Raw genomic sequence first — 21,239 nt, 5'->3', positions numbered from 1 at the left:
CTCATCCATCCCTCCCTCATCCCTCCCTCCCTCCCTCTCCCTCACCCCTTCTCTCCCTCATCTCTCCCTCCCTCCCTCTCCCTCATCCCTCCCTTCCTCTCCCTCATCCCTCCCTCCCTCCCTCCCTCTCCCTCATCCATCCCTCCCTCTCCCTCCCTCATCCCTCCCTCTCCCTCATCCCTCCCTTCCTCCCTCATCCATCCCTCCCTCCCCCCTTCCTCTCCCTCATCCCTCCCTCTCCCTCATCCCTCCCTCCCTCCCTCTCCCTCATCCATCCCTCCTTCCATCTCCTTCACTTCATCCTCGTGGACGCTGCCTGCCGACAGACAAAGCAGATCTTCAAGGGGACAACATTCATCATCATGATCAATATCAACATCTGGACGGTAAAAGATTTAGCTCGTGATCTGTTGCTTTTAGTGGATTCCACGTGCATTAACAGGATTCTGCCTCCCTCCTCGCGCTGTCCTTGAGCTCGGCCTGCACGGTGTGTCGGTGGTGTGTAGGCTGCGCGTGTGTGCATCTAGACTATGTGTGAAACAGTGATATCTGTGATGTCTGATGATCCGTGGTGTAGTGCTATTTTTTTAGGTGAGGGAGCGCAAAAAAATAAACAACGTCATAATTTCCTTAATCAAAGTTTGTACCGACAAATACAGCCAATTGAATAGCCTATCATTATGGAATATGCATAAAATATATCCTCCAATTGCAACGTCTATTTATGTCCACATATATTGTCTCAATAAAATGATCTATTTTTAATACCCCCAAACACCAAGTTAGGCGTATCTAATTTAAAAATAGGCTATCGTCACTGTCAATCGTCAGTGATAGGCTAATTCTTCACGTTTTACATTTACATTTACGTCATTTAGCAGACGCTCTTATCCAGAGCGACTTACAAATTGGTGCATTCACCCTATAGCCAGTGGGATAACCACTTTACAATTATTATTATTATTTTTTTTTTTTTGGGGGGGGTAGAAGGATTACTTTATCCTATCCCAGGTATTCCTTAAAGAGGTGGGGTTTCAAATGTCTCCGGAAGGTGGTGAGTGACTCCGCTGTCCTGGCGTCATGAGGGAGCTTGTTCCACCATTGGGGTGCCAGAGCAGCGAACAGTTTGGACTGGGCTGAGTGGGAACTATGCTTCCGCAGAGGAAGGGGAGCCAGCAGGCCAGAGGTGGATGAACGCAATGCCCTCCTTTGGGTGTAGGGACTGATCAGAGCCTGAAGGTACAGAGGTGCCGTTCCCCTCACAGCTCCATAGGCAAGCACCATGGTCTTGTAACAGATGCGAGCTTCAACTGGAAGCCAGTGGAGTGTGCGGAGGAGCGGGGTGACGTGAGAGAACTTGGGAAGGTTGAACACCAGACGGGCTGCGGCATTCTGGATGAGTTGTAGGGGTTTAATGGCACAGGCAGGGAGCCCAGCCAACAGCGAGTTGCAGTAATCCAGACGGGAGATGACAAGTGCCTGGATTAGGACCTGTGCCGCTTCCTGTGTAAGGCAGGGTCGTACTCTCCGAATGTTGTAGAGCATGAACCTGCAGGATCGGGTCACCGCCTTGATATTAGCGGAGAACGACAGGGTGTTGTCCAGGGTCACGCCAAGGCTCTTCGCACTCTGGGAGGAGGACACAACGGAGTTGTCAACCGTGATGGCGAGATCATGGAACGGGCGGGAGGAAGAGCAGCTCTGTCTTGCCAAGGTTCAGCTTGAGGTGGTGATCCGTCATCCATACTGATATGTCTGCCAGACATGCAGAGATGCGATTCGCCACCTGGTTATCAGAAGGGGGAAAGGAGAAGATTAGTTGTGTATCGTCAGCGTAGCAATGATAGGAGAGGCCATGTGAGGATATGACAGAGCCAAGTGACTTGGTGTATAGGGAGAATAGGAGAGGGCCTAGAACTGAGCCCTGGGGGACACCAGTGGTGAGAGCACGTGGTGCGGAGACAGCTTCTCGCCACGCCACTTGGTAGGAGCGACCGGTCAGGTAGGACGCAATCCAGGAGTGAGCCGGGCCGGAGATGCCCAGCTCGGAGAGGGTGGAGAGGAGGATCTGATGGTTCACAGTATCAAAGGCAGCAGACAGGTCTAGAAGGACAAGAGCAGAGGAGAGAGAGTTAGCTTTAGCAGTGCGGAGAGCCTCCGTGACACAGAGAAGAGCAGTCTCAGTTGAATGACCAGTCCTGAAACCTGACTGGTTTGGATCAAGAAGGTCATTCTGAGAGAGATAGCAAGAGAGTTGGCTAAAGACGGCACGCTCAATAGTTTTGGAAAGAAAAGAAAGAAGGGATACTGGTCTGTAGTTGTTGACATCAGTGGGATCAAGTGTTGGTTTTTTGAGAAGGGGTGCAACTCTCGCTCTCTTGAAGACGGAAGGGACATAGCCAGCGGTCAAGGATGAGTTGATCAGCGAGGTGAGGTAGGGGAGAAGGTCACCGGAGATGGTCTGGAGAAGAGAGGAGGGGATGGGGTCAAGCGGGCAGGTTGTTGGGCGGCCTGCAGTCACAAGTCGCAAGATTTTCAGGGATTCAGCAGGGAGGAGAATGTGGCAAAGAGCTTCCTAGGGTTAGAGGCAGATGCTTGGAATTTAGAGTGGTAGAAAGTGGCCTTAGCTGCCCGGAGCTCTGTTCTGTGAGCTCGCAATGAGTCATCAAGCCACAGAGCTGGAGGGGAGGACCGAGCCGGCCGGGAGGATAGGGGACACAGAGAGTCAAAGGATGCAGAAAGGGAGGAGAGGAGGGTTGAGGAGGCAGAATCAGGAGATTGGAGGGAGAAGGATTTAGCAGAGGGAAGAGATGATAGGATGGAAGAGGAGAGAGTAGTGGGAGAGAGAGAGCGAAGGTTGCGGCGGCGCATTACCATCTGTGTAGGGGCAGAGTGAGTAGTGTTGGAGGAGAGCGAGAGAGAAAAGGATACAAAGTAGTGGTCGGAGACATGGAGGGGAGTTGCAGTGAGATTAGTAGAAGAGCAGCATCTAGTAAAGATGAGGTCAAGCGTATTGCCTGCCTTGTGAGTAGGGGGGGACGGTGAGAGGGTGAGGTCAAAAGAGGAGAGGAGTGGAAAGAAGGAGGCAGAGAGAAATTAGTCAAATGTAGATGTAGGGAGGTTGAAATCCCCCAAAACTGTGAGGGGTGAGCCATCCTCAGGAAAGGAACTTATCAAGGCGTCAAGCTCATTGATGAACTCTCCAAGGGAACCTGGAGGGCGATAGATGACAAGGATATTAAGCTTAAATGGGCTAGTGACTGTGACAGCATGGAATTCAAATGAGGAGATAGACAGATGGGTTAGGGGAAAAATTGAGAATGACCACTTGGGAGAGATGAGGATTCCTGTGCCACCACCCCTCTGACCAGATGCTCTCGGGGTATGCGAGAACACATGGTCAGACGAGGAGAGAGCAGTAGGAGTAGCAGTGTTTTCAGTGGTAATCCATGTTTCCGTCAGCGCCAGGAAGTCGAGGGACTGGAGGGTAGCATAGGCTGGGATGAAGTCAGCCTTGTTGGCAGCAGAACGGCAGTTCCAGAGGCTGCCTGAGACCTGGAACTCCAGGTGTGTGGTGCGTGCAGGGACCACCAGGTTAGAGAGGCAGCAGCCACGCAGTGTGAGGCGTTTGTGTAGCCTGTGCGGAGAGGAGAGAACAGGGATAGGCAGAGGCATAGTTGACAGGCTGCTGCAGATGGCTACAATAATGCAGAGGAGATCGGAATAACATGAACTAAACATCTGGGAAAGGAGAGAGCCACAACTCCCAAATATAATTCTCCCAACTTCCACCTCAGAAACTATAATTGTTGTAAACTACAGCGGTTCAATGTTTTCTAGGAATAGACTAACCTAGTTTATTCAGCTAGCTAACTAGGTGCAGTATTATTCCGTGAAAACGTCCGGGCACCTCGTCATAACACACGGCACGAACACACAGAGAGAGCCAAACTAACGTTAGCTAGTCACCCATGTCCCGAATTCCTTGAGCGACTCGGGCTATCAATATGTAAAAAACAAAACACAAGTGTAGGTTATGACTTACCCCTAGCAGCTACTGTTAGCTAGCCAAGTGCAAAGCTAGCCACTGAATTGACTCAGCCAGTTCGCGTCTGTTCACTCGGTCGTTCCAGCTATTGTTTACAAGTAGCTATCCAGGTTGCAACAAGCTTGCTAATTTTCAAGCACAGTAGCCACCTTGCTACCTAACGTTAACGGTTCAGACAATGAGGTTAGAAAACAGCTGAATGGTAGGCAATTATTGTATGTGATTATTGTAGGCAGCCAGCTGGCGTAATTACAGGCACTCTCAGGCGTGAAACAACTATACCGTTGCTGATAGCTAGTTAGTTAGCTAGCTAGAATAGTTAGCAAACTAGCTAGCCATTGCTTTCAGACAAAGAATAACCTTTTACGTCCAATCTGCATCTCCATGCCAATCATTTGATTGATCTCAATCAGTTTCATGGGAATATGCGTTTAGATCTTGTTGAATTATTGTTTCATGAGCGAATTAAAGCAGATGGTGTTAACAAACTATACGCCTTTCTTGTATTTTCTTTCAATCAAAGCATATATCCTGCCTGGCGCATACCTATTCAGTTACAGCTAACAATCGGAAAATCTTGAGGTGTTTTTGGTGTAACAGGAACGTTATAGGCCTAAGCTATTATATTCAGTTCTGTTATGTAGAATACTAATTAATCATTGATCTTGCAAGACATTGATCCAGCTTTGATCTAACTTTACTAAAGGAGCACCTTTGTGAGAAGTGATCATCTTCTATTTGTAATACTAATAATAAGTGATGGGTATTATTACTATTAGGCTAGAAAACAGATCTTGATGAGATGTCATTTTAAGTGATTGGGGCACCTTCATGGTGCTGTTAAAGAAGTTGAACCAACTTGTGGTGCTGAAGGATAGCTCTGCCATTCGGCCAGTTCAGGAACAAACAACAATAATTTGAGGAAGACTATAGTCTAATAGGACCTACGACTACGTGGTATACAGTAGCTATTGGTAGACTATAGTCTAATAGGCCTACGACTACGTGGTATACAGTAGCTATTGGTAGACTATAGTCTAATAGGCCTACGACTACGTGGTATACAGTAGCTATTGGTAGACTATAGTCTAATAGGCCTACGACTACGTGGTATAGCTATTGGTAGGCTATAGTCTAATAGGCCTACGACTACGTGGTATACAGTAGCTATTGGTAGACTATAGTCTAATAGGCCTACGACTACGTGGTATACAGTAGCTATTGGTAGACTATAGTCTAAAAGGCCTACGACTACGTGGTATACAGTAGCTATTGGTAGACTATAGTCTAATAGGCCTACGACTACGTGGTATAGCTATTGGTAGACTATAGTCTAATAGGCCTACGACTACGTGGTATACAGTAGCTATTGGTAGACTATAGTCTAATAGGCCTACGACTACGTGGTATACAGTAGATATTGGTAGACTATAGTCTAATAGGCCTACGACTACGTGGTATACAGTAGCTATTGGTAGACTATAGTCTAATAGGCCTACGACTACGTGGTATACAGTAGCTATTGGTAGACTATAGTCTAATAGGTCTACGACTACGTGGTATAGCTATTGGTAGACTATAGTCTAATAGGCCTACGACTACGTGGTATAGGTATTGGTAGACTATAGTCTAATAGGCCTACGACTACGTGGTATACAGTAGCTATTGGTAGACTATAGTCTAATAGGACCTACGACTACGTGGTATACAGTAGCTATTGGTAGACTATAGTCTAATAGGACCTACGACTACGTGGTATACAGTAGCTATTGGTAGACTATAGTCTAATAGGGCCTACGACTACGTGGTATACAGTAGCTATTGGTAGACTATAGTCTAATAGGCCTACGACTACGTGGTATAGCTATTGGTAGACTATAGTCTAATAGGACCTACGACTACGTGGTATACAGTAGCTATTGGTAGGCTATAGTCTAATAGGGCCTACGACTACGTGGTATACAGTAGCTATTGGTAGACTATAGTCTAATAGGTCTACGACTACGTGGTATAGCTATTGGTAGACTATAGTCTAATAGGCCTACGACTACTTTGTATAGGTATTGGTAGACTATAGTCTAATAGGCCTACGACTACGTGGTATACAGTAGCTATTGGTAGACTATAGTCTAATAGGACCTACGACTACGTGGTATACAGTAGCTATTGGTAGACTATAGTCTAATAGGGCCTACGACTACGTGGTATACAGTAGCTATTGGTAGACTATAGTCTAATAGGGCCTACGACTACGTGGTATACAGTAGCTATTGGTAGACTATAGTCTAATAGGGCCTACGACTACGTGGTATACAGTAGCTATTGGTAGACTATAGTCTAATAGGCCTACGACTACGTGGTATACAGTAGCTATTGGTAGACTATAGTCTAATAGGCCTACGACTACGTGGTATACAGTAGCTATTGGTAGACTATAGTCTAATAGGCCTACGACTACGTGGTATACAGTAGCTATTGGTAGACTATAGTCTAATAGGGCCTACGACTACGTGGTATACAGTAGCTATTGGTAGACTATAGTCTAATAGGCCTACGACTACGTGGTATACAGTAGCTATTGGTAGACTATAGTCTAATAGGCCTACGACTACGTGGTATAGCTATTGGTAGACTATAGTCTAATAGGCCTACGACTACGTGGTATACAGTAGCTATTGGTAGACTATAGTCTAATAGGACCTACGACTACGTGGTATACAGTAGCTATTGGTAGACTATAGTCTAATAGGGCCTACGACTACGTGGTATACAGTAGCTATTGGTAGACTATAGTCTAATAGGCCTACGACTACGTGGTATACAGTAGCTATTGGTAGACTATAGTCTAATAGGCCTACGACTACGTGGTATAGCTATTGGTAGACTATAGTCTAATAGGCCTACGACTACGTGGTATACAGTAGCTATTGGTAGACTATAGTCTAATAGGCCTACGACTACGTGGTATACAGTAGCTATTGGTAGACTATAGTCTAATAGGCCTACGACTACGTGGTATACAGTAGATATTGGTAGGCTATAGTCTAATAGGCCTACGACTACGTGGTATAGCTATTGGTAGACTATAGTCTAATAGGCCTACGACTACGTGGTATACAGTAGCTATTGGTAGACTATAGTCTAATAGGCCTACGACTACGTGGTATACAGTAGCTATTGGTAGACTATAGTCTAATAGGGCCTACGACTACGTGGTATAGCTATTGGTAGACTATAGTCTAATAGGGCCTACGACTACGTGGTATACAGTAGCTATTGGTAGACTATAGTCTAATAGGCCTACGACTACGTGGTATAGGTATTGGTAGACTATAGTCTAATAGGCCTACGACTACGTGGTATACAGTAGCTATTGGTAGACTATAGTCTAATAGGGCCTACGACTACGTGGTATACAGTAGCTATTGGTAGACTATAGTCTAATAGGGCCTACGACTACGTGGTATACAGTAGCTATTGGTAGACTATAGTCTAATAGGCCTACGACTACGTGGTATACAGTAGATATTGGTAGGCTATAGTCTAATAGGCCTACGACTACGTGGTATAGCTATTGGTAGACTATAGTCTAATAGGCCTACGACTACGTGGTATACAGTAGCTATTGGTAGACTATAGTCTAATAGGGCCTACGACTACGTGGTATACAGTAGCTATTGGTAGACTATAGTCTAATAGGGCCTACGACTACGTGGTATACAGTAGCTATTGGTAGACTATAGTCTAATAGGGCCTACGACTACGTGGTATACAGTAGCTATTGGTAGACTATAGTCTAATAGGCCTACGACTACGTGGTATACAGTAGCTATTGGTAGGCTATAGTCTAATAGGCCTACGACTACGTGGTATAGGTATTGGTAGACTATAGTCTAATAGGCCTACGACTACGTGGTATACAGTAGCTATTGGTAGACTATAGTCTAATAGGCCTACGACTACGTGGTATACAGTAGCTATTGGTAGACTATAGTCTAATAGGGCCTACGACTACATGGTATACAGTAGCTATTGGTAGACTATAGTCTAATAGGCCTACGACTACGTGGTATACAGTAGCTATTGGTAGACTATAGTCTAATAGGCCTACGACTACGTGGTATACAGTAGCTATTGGTAGGCTATAGTCTAATAGGGCCTACGACTACATGGTATACAGCAGCTATTGGTAGGCTATAGTCTAATAGGACCTACGACTACGTGGTATACAGTAGCTATTGGTAGACTATAGTCTAATAGGCCTACGACTACGTGGTATACAGTAGCTATTGGTAGACTATAGTCTAATAGGGCCTACGACTACGTGGTATAGCTATTGGTAGACTATAGTCTAATAGGCCTACGACTACGTGGTATACAGTAGCTATTGGTAGACTATAGTCTAATAGGCCTACGACTACGTGGTATACAGTAGCTATTGGTAGACTATAGTCTAATAGGCCTACGACTACGTGGTATACAGTAGCTATTGGTAGACTATAGTCTAATAGGCCTACGACTACGTGGTATACAGTAGCTATTGGTAGGCTATAGTCTAATAGGGCCTACGACTACGTGGTATACAGTAGCTATTGGTAGACTATAGTCTAATAGGACCTACGACTACGTGGTATACAGTAGCTATTGGTAGACTATAGTCTAATAGGGCCTACGACTACGTGGTATAGGTATTGGTAGACAATAGTCTAATAGGACCTACGACTACGTGGTATACAGTAGCTATTGGTAGACTATAGTCTAATAGGCCTACGACTACGTGGTATACAATAGCTATTGGTAGACTATAGTCTAATAGGGCCTACGACTACGTGGTATACAGTAGCTATTGGTAGACTATAGTCTAATAGGGCCTACGACTACGTGGTATACAGTAGCTATTGGTAGACTATAGTCTAATAGGCCTACGACTACGTGGTATAGCTATTGGTAGACTATAGTCTAATAGGCCTACGACTACGTGGTATACAGTAGCTATTGGTAGACTATAGTCTAATAGGGCCTACGACTACGTGGTATAGCTATTGGTAGACTATAGTCTAATAGGCCTACGACTACGTGGTATACAGTAGCTATTGGTAGACTATAGTCTAATAGGCCTACGACTACGTGGTATACAGTAGCTATTGGTAGACTATAGTCTAATAGGGCCTACGACTACGTGGTATACAGTAGCTATTGGTAGACTATAGTCTAATAGGGCCTACGACTACGTGGTATACAGTAGCTATTGGTAGACTATAGTCTAATAGGCCTACGACTACGTGGTATACAGTAGCTATTGGTAGACTATAGTCTAATAGGCCTACGACTACGTGGTATACAGTAGCTATTGGTAGACTATAGTCTAATAGGCCTACGACTACGTGGTATACAGTAGATATTGGTAGGCTATAGTCTAATAGGCCTACGACTACGTGGTATAGCTATTGGTAGACTATAGTCTAATAGGCCTACGACTACGTGGTATACAGTAGCTATTGGTAGACTATAGTCTAATAGGCCTACGACTACGTGGTATACAGTAGCTATTGGTAGACTATAGTCTAATAGGGCCTACGACTACGTGGTATAGCTATTGGTAGACTATAGTCTAATAGGGCCTACGACTACGTGGTATACAGTAGCTATTGGTAGACTATAGTCTAATAGGCCTACGACTACGTGGTATAGGTATTGGTAGACTATAGTCTAATAGGCCTACGACTACGTGGTATACAGTAGCTATTGGTAGACTATAGTCTAATAGGGCCTACGACTACGTGGTATACAGTAGCTATTGGTAGACTATAGTCTAATAGGGCCTACGACTACGTGGTATACAGTAGCTATTCGTAGACTATAGTCTAATAGGCCTACGACTACGTGGTATACAGTAGATATTGGTAGGCTATAGTCTAATAGGCCTACGACTACGTGGTATAGCTATTGGTAGACTATAGTCTAATAGGCCTACGACTACGTGGTATACAGTAGCTATTGGTAGACTATAGTCTAATAGGGCCTACGACTACGTGGTATACAGTAGCTATTGGTAGACTATAGTCTAATAGGGCCTACGACTACGTGGTATACAGTAGCTATTGGTAGACTATAGTCTAATAGGGCCTACGACTACGTGGTATACAGTAGCTATTGGTAGACTATAGTCTAATAGGCCTACGACTACGTGGTATACAGTAGCTATTGGTAGGCTATAGTCTAATAGGCCTACGACTACGTGGTATAGGTATTGGTAGACTATAGTCTAATAGGCCTACGACTACGTGGTATACAGTAGCTATTGGTAGACTATAGTCTAATAGGCCTACGACTACGTGGTATACAGTAGCTATTGGTAGACTATAGTCTAATAGGGCCTACGACTACATGGTATACAGTAGCTATTGGTAGACTATAGTCTAATAGGCCTACGACTACGTGGTATACAGTAGCTATTGGTAGACTATAGTCTAATAGGACCTACGACTACGTGGTATACAGTAGCTATTGGTAGGCTATAGTCTAATAGGGCCTACGACTACATGGTATACAGCAGCTATTGGTAGGCTATAGTCTAATAGGACCTACGACTACGTGGTATACAGTAGCTATTGGTAGACTATAGTCTAATAGGCCTACGACTACGTGGTATACAGTAGCTATTGGTAGACTATAGTCTAATAGGGCCTACGACTACGTGGTATAGCTATTGGTAGACTATAGTCTAATAGGCCTACGACTACGTGGTATACAGTAGCTATTGGTAGACTATAGTCTAATAGGCCTACGACTACGTGGTATACAGTAGCTATTGGTAGACTATAGTCTAATAGGCCTACGACTACGTGGTATACAGTAGCTATTGGTAGACTATAGTCTAATAGGCCTACGACTACGTGGTATACAGTAGCTATTGGTAGGCTATAGTCTAATAGGGCCTACGACTACGTGGTATACAGTAGCTATTGGTAGACTATAGTCTAATAGGACCTACGACTACGTGGTATACAGTAGCTATTGGTAGACTATAGTCTAATAGGGCCTACGACTACGTGGTATAGGTATTGGTAGACTATAGTCTAATAGGACCTACGACTACGTGGTATACAGTAGCTATTGGTAGACTATAGTCTAATAGGCCTACGACTACGTGGTATACAGTAGCTATTGGTAGACTATAGTCTAATAGGGCCTACGACTACGTGGTATACAGTAGCTATTGGTAGACTATAGTCTAATAGGGCCTACGACTACGTGGTATACAGTAGCTATTGGTAGACTATAGTCTAATAGGCCTACGACTACGTGGTATAGCTATTGGTAGACTATAGTCTAATAGGCCTACGACTACGTGGTATACAGTAGCTATTGGTAGACTATAGTCTAATAGGGCCTACGACTACGTGGTATAGCTATTGGTAGACTATAGTCTAATAGGCCTACGACTACGTGGTATACAGTAGCTATTGGTAGACTATAGTCTAATAGGCCTACGACTACGTGGTATACAGTAGCTATTGGTAGACTATAGTCTAATAGGGCCTACGACTACGTGGTATACAGTAGCTATTGGTAGACTATAGTCTAATAGGGCCTACGACTACGTGGTATACAGTAGCTATTGGTAGACTATAGTCTAATAGGCCTACGACTACGTGGTATACAGTAGCTATTGGTAGACTATAGTCTAATAGGCCTACGACTACGTGGTATACAGTAGCTATTGGTAGACTATAGTCTAATAGGGCCTACGACTACGTGGTATAGCTATTGGTAGACTATAGTCTAATAGGCCTACGACTACGTGGTATACAGTAGCTATTGGTAGGCTATAGTCTAATAGGGCCTACGACTACGTGGTATACAGTAGCTATTGGTAGACTATAGTCTAATAGGGCCTACGACTACGTGGTATACAGTAGCTATTGGTAGACTATAGTCTAATTGGCCTACGACTATGTGGTATACAGTAGCTATTGGTAGGCTATAGTCTAATTGGCCTACGACTACGTGGTATACAGTAGCTATTGGTAGACTATAGTCTAATAGGGCCTACGACTACGTGGTATACAGTAGCTATTGGTAGACTATAGTCTAATAGGGCCTACGACTACGTGGTATACAGTAGCTATTGGTAGACTATAGTCTAATAGGCCTACGACTACGTGGTATAGCTATTGGTAGACTATAGTCTAATAGGCCTACGACTACGTGGTATACAGTAGCTATTGGTAGACTATAGTCTAATAGGGCCTACGACTACGTGGTATAGCTATTGGTAGACTATAGTCTAATAGGCCTACGACTACGTGGTATACAGTAGCTATTGGTAGACTATAGTCTAATAGGCCTACGACTACGTGGTATACAGTAGCTATTGGTAGACTATAGTCTAATAGGGCCTACGACTACGTGGTATACAGTAGCTATTGGTAGACTATAGTCTAATAGGGCCTACGACTACGTGGTATACAGTAGCTATTGGTAGACTATAGTCTAATAGGCCTACGACTACGTGGTATACAGTAGCTATTGGTAGACTATAGTCTAATAGGCCTACGACTACGTGGTATACAGTAGCTATTGGTAGACTATAGTCTAATAGGGCCTACAACTACGTGGTATAGCTATTGGTAGACTATAGTCTAATAGGCCTACGACTACGTGGTATACAGTAGCTATTGGTAGGCTATAGTCTAATAGGGCCTACGACTACGTGGTATACAGTAGCTATTGGTAGACTATAGTCTAATAGGGCCTACGACTACGTGGTATACAGTAGCTATTGGTAGACTATAGTCTAATTGGCCTACGACTATGTGGTATACAGTAGCTATTGGTAGGCTATAGTCTAATTGGCCTACGACTACGTGGTATACAGTAGCTATTGGTAGGCTATAGTCTAATAGGCCTACGACTACGTGGTATACAGTAGCTATTGGTAGGCTATAGTCTAATAGGCCTACGACTACGTGGTATACAGTAGCTATTGGTAGGCTATAATCTAATAGGCCTACGACTACGTGGTATAGCTATTGGTAGACTATAGTCTAATAGGGCCTACGACTACGTGGTATACAGTAGCTATTGGTAGACTATAGTCTAATAGGGCCTACGACTACGTGGTATACAGTAGCTATTGGTAGGCTATAGTCTAATAGGCCTACGACTACGTGGTATACAGTAGCTATTGGTAGGCTATAGTCTAATAGGACCTACGACTACGTGGTATACAGTAGCTATTGGTAGGCTATAGGGCCTACGACTACGTGGTATACAGTAGCTATTGGTAGACTATAGTCTAATAGGGCCTACGACTACGTGGTATACAGTAGCTATTGGTAGACTATAGTCTAATAGGGCCTACGACTACGTGGTATAGCTATTGGTAGACTATAGTCTAATAGGCCTACGACTACGTGGTATAGGTATTGGTAGACTATAGTCTAATAGGACCTACGACTACGTGGTATACAGTAGCTATTGGTAGGCTATAGTCTAATAGGCCTACGACTACGTGGTATACAGTAGCTATTGGTAGGCTATAGTCTAATAGGGCCTACGACTACGTGGTATACAGTAGCTATTGGTAGACTATAGTCTAATAGGCCTACGACTACGTGGTATACAGTAGCTATTGGTAGACTATAGTCTAATAGGGCCTACGACTACATGGTATACAGTAGCTATTGGTAGACTATAGTCTAATAGGCCTACGACTACGTGGTATACAGTAGCTATTGGTAGACTATAGTCTAATAGGCCTACGACTACGTGGTATACAGTAGCTATTGGTAGACTATAGTCTAATAGGGCCTACGACTACGTGGTATAGCTATTGGTAGACTATAGTCTAATAGGCCTACGACTACGTGGTATACAGTAGCTATTGGTAGGCTATAGTCTAATAGGGCCTACGACTACGTGGTATACAGTAGCTATTGGTAGACTATAGTCTAATAGGGCCTACGACTACGTGGTATACAGTAGCTATTGGTAGACTATAGTCTAATTGGCCTACGACTATGTGGTATACAGTAGCTATTGGTAGGCTATAGTCTAATTGGCCTACGACTACGTGGTATACAGTAGCTATTGGTAGGCTATAGTCTAATAGGCCTACGACTACGTGGTATACAGTAGCTATTGGTAGGCTATAGTCTAATAGGCCTACGACTACGTGGTATACAGTAGCTATTGGTAGGCTATAATCTAATAGGCCTACGACTACGTGGTATAGCTATTGGTAGACTATAGTCTAATAGGGCCTACGACTACGTGGTATACAGTAGCTATTGGTAGACTATAGTCTAATAGGGCCTACGACTACGTGGTATACAGTAGCTATTGGTAGGCTATAGTCTAATAGGCCTACGACTACGTGGTATACAGTAGCTATTGGTAGGCTATAGTCTAATAGGACCTACGACTACGTGGTATACAGTAGCTATTGGTAGGCTATAGGGCCTACGACTACGTGGTATACAGTAGCTATTGGTAGACTATAGTCTAATAGGGCCTACGACTACGTGGTATACAGTAGCTATTGGTAGACTATAGTCTAATAGGGCCTACGACTACGTGGTATAGCTATTGGTAGACTATAGTCTAATAGGCCTACGACTACGTGGTATAGGTATTGGTAGACTATAGTCTAATAGGACCTACGACTACGTGGTATACAGTAGCTATTGGTAGGCTATAGTCTAATAGGCCTACGACTACGTGGTATACAGTAGCTATTGGTAGGCTATAGTCTAATAGGGCCTACGACTACGTGGTATACAGTAGCTATTGGTAGACTATAGTCTAATAGGCCTACGACTACGTGGTATACAGTAGCTATTGGTAGACTATAGTCTAATAGGACCTACGACTACGTGGTATACAGTAGCTATTGGTAGACTATAGTCTAATAGGGCCTACGACTACGTGGTATACAGTAGCTATTGGTAGACTATAGTCTAATAGGCCTACGACTACGTGGTATAGCTATTGGTAGACTATAGTCTAATAGGCCTACGACTACGTGGTATAGCTATTGGTAGACTATAGTCTAATAGGCCTACGACTACGTGGTATACAGTAGCTATTGGTAGACTATAGTCTAATAGGCCTACGACTACGTGGTATACAGTAGCTATTGGTAGACTATAGTCTAATAGGGCCTACGACTACGTGGTATACAGTAGCTATTGGTAGACTATAGTCTAATAGGGCCTACGACTACGTGGTATACAGTAGCTATTGGTAGACTATAGTCTAATAGGCCTACGACTACGTGGTATACAGTAGCTATTGGTAGACCATAGTCTAATAGGCCTACGACTACGTGGTATACAGTAGCTATTGGTAGACTATAGTCTAATAGGGCCTACGACTACGTGGTATACAGTAGCTATTGGTAGACTATAGTCTAATAGGCCTACGACTACGTGGTATACAGTAGCTATTGGTAGACTATAGTCTAATAGGCCTACGACTACGTGGTATACAGTAGCTATTGGTAGACTATAGTCTAATAGGCCTACGACTACATAGTATACAGTGGCCTCCATCATTCTTAAATGGAAGAAGTTTGGAACCACCAAGACTCTTCCTAGAGCTGGCCGCCCGGCCCAACTGAGCAATCCCATCATATCTGGCCCTGTGCCGTCTCTGAATCGTGGCATTGAACGCTTTAGCAGGATTCTTGCTGTTCACAACTTGCTACGTGATTATTGCAGCTCAATGGGTGTAACTTTTGGTGACAATTTCGATAACTTTTGGAAACAAAACACGTTTTATAAGGAGGATGGGATCCACCCAAATCATTTGGGTTCCTGGATCCTTTCACAGCATTAAAAGGCTGTGTTGAGACAATGACTTAGCAATGACCCAAGCCCAGCTCAGCTAATCCCTACCATTGTGACGCAGAGTTGTCAAAATGCTTCAGCAAATGTACATTACATCAGGGGCGTCGGTAGACACAATGTAAGTTACCTAATTTATGTCCCTCTTACTGCCCTGAATGCATATGCTGATCCCACAACTATTGTATACAGTAATCATGTGCCTATGAACCAGAGTGATACTGTTAGCACTGAGCCGGTGTGCCCTAGTAGGAAGTCCACTGTGTGCAGCTCACCCTGCACTAACATAAAGAACATGAGCATGTCTACTTCTGCTAAGCTTCCCAGTAAAGCCATAAAAACAAGTAAGCATCCCGGAAGAAAAGTGCTCAAAATAGCCCATGTTAACATATGTTCATGAAATCAATAATTTGCTAGTAACAGATTACATTCATATTCTATCTCTGAAACTCACTTAGATAATACCTTTGATGATACAGTGGTAGCAATACAAGGTTATAACATTTACAGAAAATATAGAAATGCCAACGGTGGAGGTGTTGCTGTTTATATTCAGAACCACATTCCTGTAAAGCTTAGAGAGGATCTCATGTTAAATACTGTTGAAGTAATACGGCTACAGGTTCATCTGCCTCACCTAAAGCCCATTCTGGTGGGAAGCTGCTATAGACCACCAAGTGATAACAGTCAGTATCTGGATAACATGTGTGAAATGCTTGATAATATATGTGATATCAATAGAGAGGTATATTTTCTGGGTGATTTAAATATTGACTGGCTTTCATCAGGCTGCCCACTCAAGAGAAAGCTTCAGACTGTAACTAGTGCCTGCAACCTGGTTCAGGTTATCAGTCAACCTACCAGGGTAGTTACAAACAGTACAGGAATGAAATCATCAACATGTATTGATCATATCTTTACTAATGCTGCAGAGATTTGTTTGAAAGCAGTATCCATATCTAGGAAAACCAAAGTTCCAAAAGCTGGGCCTAATATTGTGTATAAGAGGTCATACAATAAGTGTTGTAGTGATTCCTAGGTTGTTGATGTAAAGAATATATGTTGGTCCGTGGTGTGTAATGAGGAGCGAACAGACACTGCACTTGACACATTTATGAAATTGCTTATTCCAGTTACTAATAAGCATGCACCCATTAAGAAAATGACTGTAAAAATGGTTAAAGTTTTGATGAGGAATTGAAAAATGGTATGGTTGAGAGGGATGAGGCAAAAGGAATGACAAATAAGTCTGGCAGCACAACGGATCGGCAAACGTACTGCAAATTGAGAAATCATGTGACTAAACTGAATAAAAAGAAGAAGAAACTACACTATGAAACAAAGATAAATGACATAAAGAATGATAGTAAAAAGCTTTGGAGCACCTTCAATGACATGTTGGGAAAAAAGGCAAACTCAGCTCCATCATTCATTGAATCAGATGGCTCATTCATCGCAAAACCCACTGATATTGCCAACTACTTTAACAATGTTTTTATTGGCAAGATTAGCATATTTAGGCATGACATGCCAGCAACAATTGCTGACACTACATATCCAAGTATATCTGACCAAATTATGAAAGACAACCATTGTAATTTAGAATTCTGTAAAGTGAGTGTGGAAGAGGTGAAAAAATTATTGTTGTCTATTAACAATGACAAACCACCGGGGTCTGACAACTTGGATGGAAAATTACTGAGGATAATAGCGGACGATATTGCCACTCCTATTTGCAATATATTTTCAATTTAAGCCTACTAGAAAGTGTGTGCCCCCAGGCTTGGAGGGAAGCAAAAGTCATTCCGCTACCTAAGAATAGTAAAGCCCTCTTTACTGGCTCAAATAGCCAACCAATTAGCCTGTTACCAACCCTTAGTAAATTATTGGAAAAAATGGTGTTTGACCAGATACAATGCTATTTTACAGTAAACAAATTGACATCAAACTTTCAGCATGCTTATAGAGAAGGACATTCAACAAGCACAGCACTTACACAAATGACTGATGATTGTCTGAGAGAAAGTGATAATAAAAAGATTGTGGAACAACGGGGACTGTGAAGAGACACATGCACACATTGTGATATTGTTGTATGGTGGTATTAAACATTTTGTATTGTAGATACTGTGCCTTGCAAAAGTATTCATCCCCCTTGGCAGTTTTCCTATTTTGTTGCATTACAACCTGTAATTTAAATGGATTTTTATTTGGATTTCATGTAATGGACATACACAAAATAGTCAAAATCGGTGAAGTTAAAAAAATATATTGTTTAAAAAAATTCTAAAAAATAAATAACGGAAAAGTGGTGTGTGCATATGTATTCACCCCCTTTGCTATGAAGCCCCTAAATAAGATCTGGTGCAACCAATTACCTTCAGAAGTCACATAATTAGTTAAATAAAGTCCACCTGTGTGCAATCTAAGTGTCACATGATCTGTCACAAGATCTCAGTATATATACACCTGTTCTGAATGGTCCCAGAGTCTGCAACACCACTAAGCAAGGGGCACCACCAAGCAAATGGCACCATGAAGACCAAGGAGCTCTCCAAACAGGTCAGGGACAAAGTTGTGGAGAAGTACAGATCAGGGTTGGATTATAAAAAATATCCGAAACTTTGAACATCCCACGGAGCACCATTAAATCCATTATTAAAAAATGGAAAGAATATGGCACCACAACGAACCTGCCAAGAGAGGGCCGCCCACCAAAACTCACAGACCAAGGAAGGAGGGCATTAATCAGAGAGGCAACAAAGAGACCAAAGATAACCCTGAAGGAGCTGCAAAGCTCCACAGCGGAGATTGGAGGATCTGTCCATAGGACCACTTTAAGCCATACACTCCACAGAGCTGGGCTTTACGGAAGAATGGCCAGAAAAAAGCCATTGCTTAAAGAAAGAAATAAGCAAACAGGTTTGGTGTTCACCAAAAGCCATGTGGGAGACTCCCCAAACATATGGAAGAAGGTACTCTGGTCAGATGAGACTAAAACTGAGCTTTTTGGCCATCAAGGAAAACGCTATGTCTGGCGCAAACCCAACACCTCTCATCACCCCGAGAACACCATCCCCACAGTGAAGCATGGTGGGGGCAGCATCATGCTGTTGGGATGTTTTTCATCGGCAGGGACTGGGAAACTCGTCAGAATTGAAGGAATGATGGATGGCGCTAAATACATGGAAATTCTTGAGGGAAACCTGTTTCAGTCTTCCAGAGATTTGAGACTGGGACGGAGGTTCACCTTCCAGCAGGACAATGACCCTAAGCATACTGCTAAAGCAACACTCAAGTGGTTTAAGGGAAACATTTAAATGTCTTGGAATGGCCTAGTCAAAGCCCAGACCTCAATCCAATTGAGAATCTGTGGTATGACTTAAAGATTACGGACATTACTGTACACCAGCGGAACCCATCCAACTTGAAGGAGCTGGAGCAGTTTTGCCTTGAAGAATGGGCAAAACTCCCAGTGGCTAGATGTGCCAAGCTTATAGAGACATACCCCAAGAGACTTGCAACTGTAATTGCTGCTCAAGTTTTCAGTTTTTTTTGTCTTATTTCTTCTTTTTTTTCACAAGAAAAAATATTTTGCATCTTCAAAGTGGTAGGCATGTTGTGTAAATGAAATGATACAAACCCCCAAAAAATCCATTTTAATTCCAGGTTGTAAGGCAACAAAATAGGAAAAATGCCAAGGGGGGTGAATACTTTCGCAAGCCACTGTATCCTACCAACAGGACATTAAAAACTGTAATATCTGATGTTTCACCGAGTCGTGGCTGAACGACGACACAGATAATATACAGTTGGCTGGGTTTTCCGTGCATCGGCAGGACAGAACAGCTACGTCTGGTAAGACGAGGGGTGGGGGTGTGTGTCTATTTGTCAATAACAGCTGGTGCGCAATGTCTAATATTAAGGAAGTCTCAAAGTATTGCTCGCCTGAGGTAGAGCACCTCAAGATAAGCTGTAGACCACACTATCTACCACAAACCGATGCTGGCACTAAGACCACACTCAACGAGCTGTATAAAGCCATAAGCAAACAAGAAAATGCTCATCCAGAAGCAGCGCTCCTAGTGGCCAGGGACTTTAACACAGGCAAACTTAAATCAGTTTTACCCCATTTCTACCAGCATGTCACATGTGCAACCAGAGCAAAGAAAACTCTAGACCACCTTTACTCCACACACTGAGACGCATACAAAGATCTCCCTCACCCTCCATTTGGCAAATCTCACCATAATTATATCCTCCTGATTCCTGCTTAAAAGCAAAAACTAAAGCAGGAAGCACCAGTGACTCGCTCAATACGGAAGTGGTCAGATGACGCGGATGCTAAGCTACAGGACTGTTTTGCTAGCACAGACTGGAATGTGTTCCGGGATTCATCCTATGGCATTGAGGAGTATACCACCTCAATCACCGGCTTCATCAATAAGTGCATCGACGACGTCGTCCCCACAGTGACCGGCTAGAGCTGCCGCTTTCAAGGAGCGTGACACTAATCCGGATGCTTATAAGAAATCCCGCTATGCCCTCAGATGAAACATCAAACAAGCAAAGCGTCAATACAGGACTAAGATTGAATCCTAATACACCGGCTCTGACGCTCGTCGGTATGGCAAGGCTTGCAAACTATTACGGACTACAAAGGGAAACCCAGCCGCGAGCTGCCCAGTGACTCGAGCCTACCAGACAGGCTAAATGCCTTTTATGTTTGCGTCGAGGCAAGCAACACTGAAGCATGCATGAGAGCACCAGCTGTTCCGGACGACTGTGTGATCACGCTCTCCATAGGCGATGTGAGCAAGACCTTCAAACAAGTCAACATTCACAAGGCCGCAGGGCCAGACGGATTACCAGGATGTGTACTCAGAGCATGCGCAGACCAACTGGCAAGTGTCTTTACTGACATTTTCAACCTCTCCCTGACTGAGTCTGTAATACCTAGTTGTATCAAGCAGACCACCATAGTCCCTGTGCCCAAGAAAGCGAAGGTAACCTGCCTAAATGACTACCGCCCTGTAGCACTCACATCGGTAGCCATGAAGTGCTTTGAAAGACTGGTCATGGCTCACATCAAGATCATCATCCCGGAAACCGTAGACCCACTCCAATTCGCATACCACCCCAACAGATCCACAGATGACACAATCTCAATCGCACTCCACATTACCCTTTCCCACCTGGACAAAAGGAACACCTATGTGAGAATGCTGCTCATTGACTACAGCTCAGCGTTCAACACCATAGTGCCCACAAAGCTCATTACCAAGCTAAGGACCCTGGGACTAAACACCTCCCTCTGCAACTTGATCCTGGACTTCCTG

The sequence above is a fragment of the Coregonus lavaretus genome (assembly GCF_964263955.1).
Source record: "Coregonus lavaretus genome assembly, chromosome: 20".
In the NCBI taxonomy this organism is placed as follows: Eukaryota; Metazoa; Chordata; class Actinopteri; order Salmoniformes; family Salmonidae; genus Coregonus; species Coregonus lavaretus.
Note: the sequence above shows the minus strand (reverse complement) of the source record.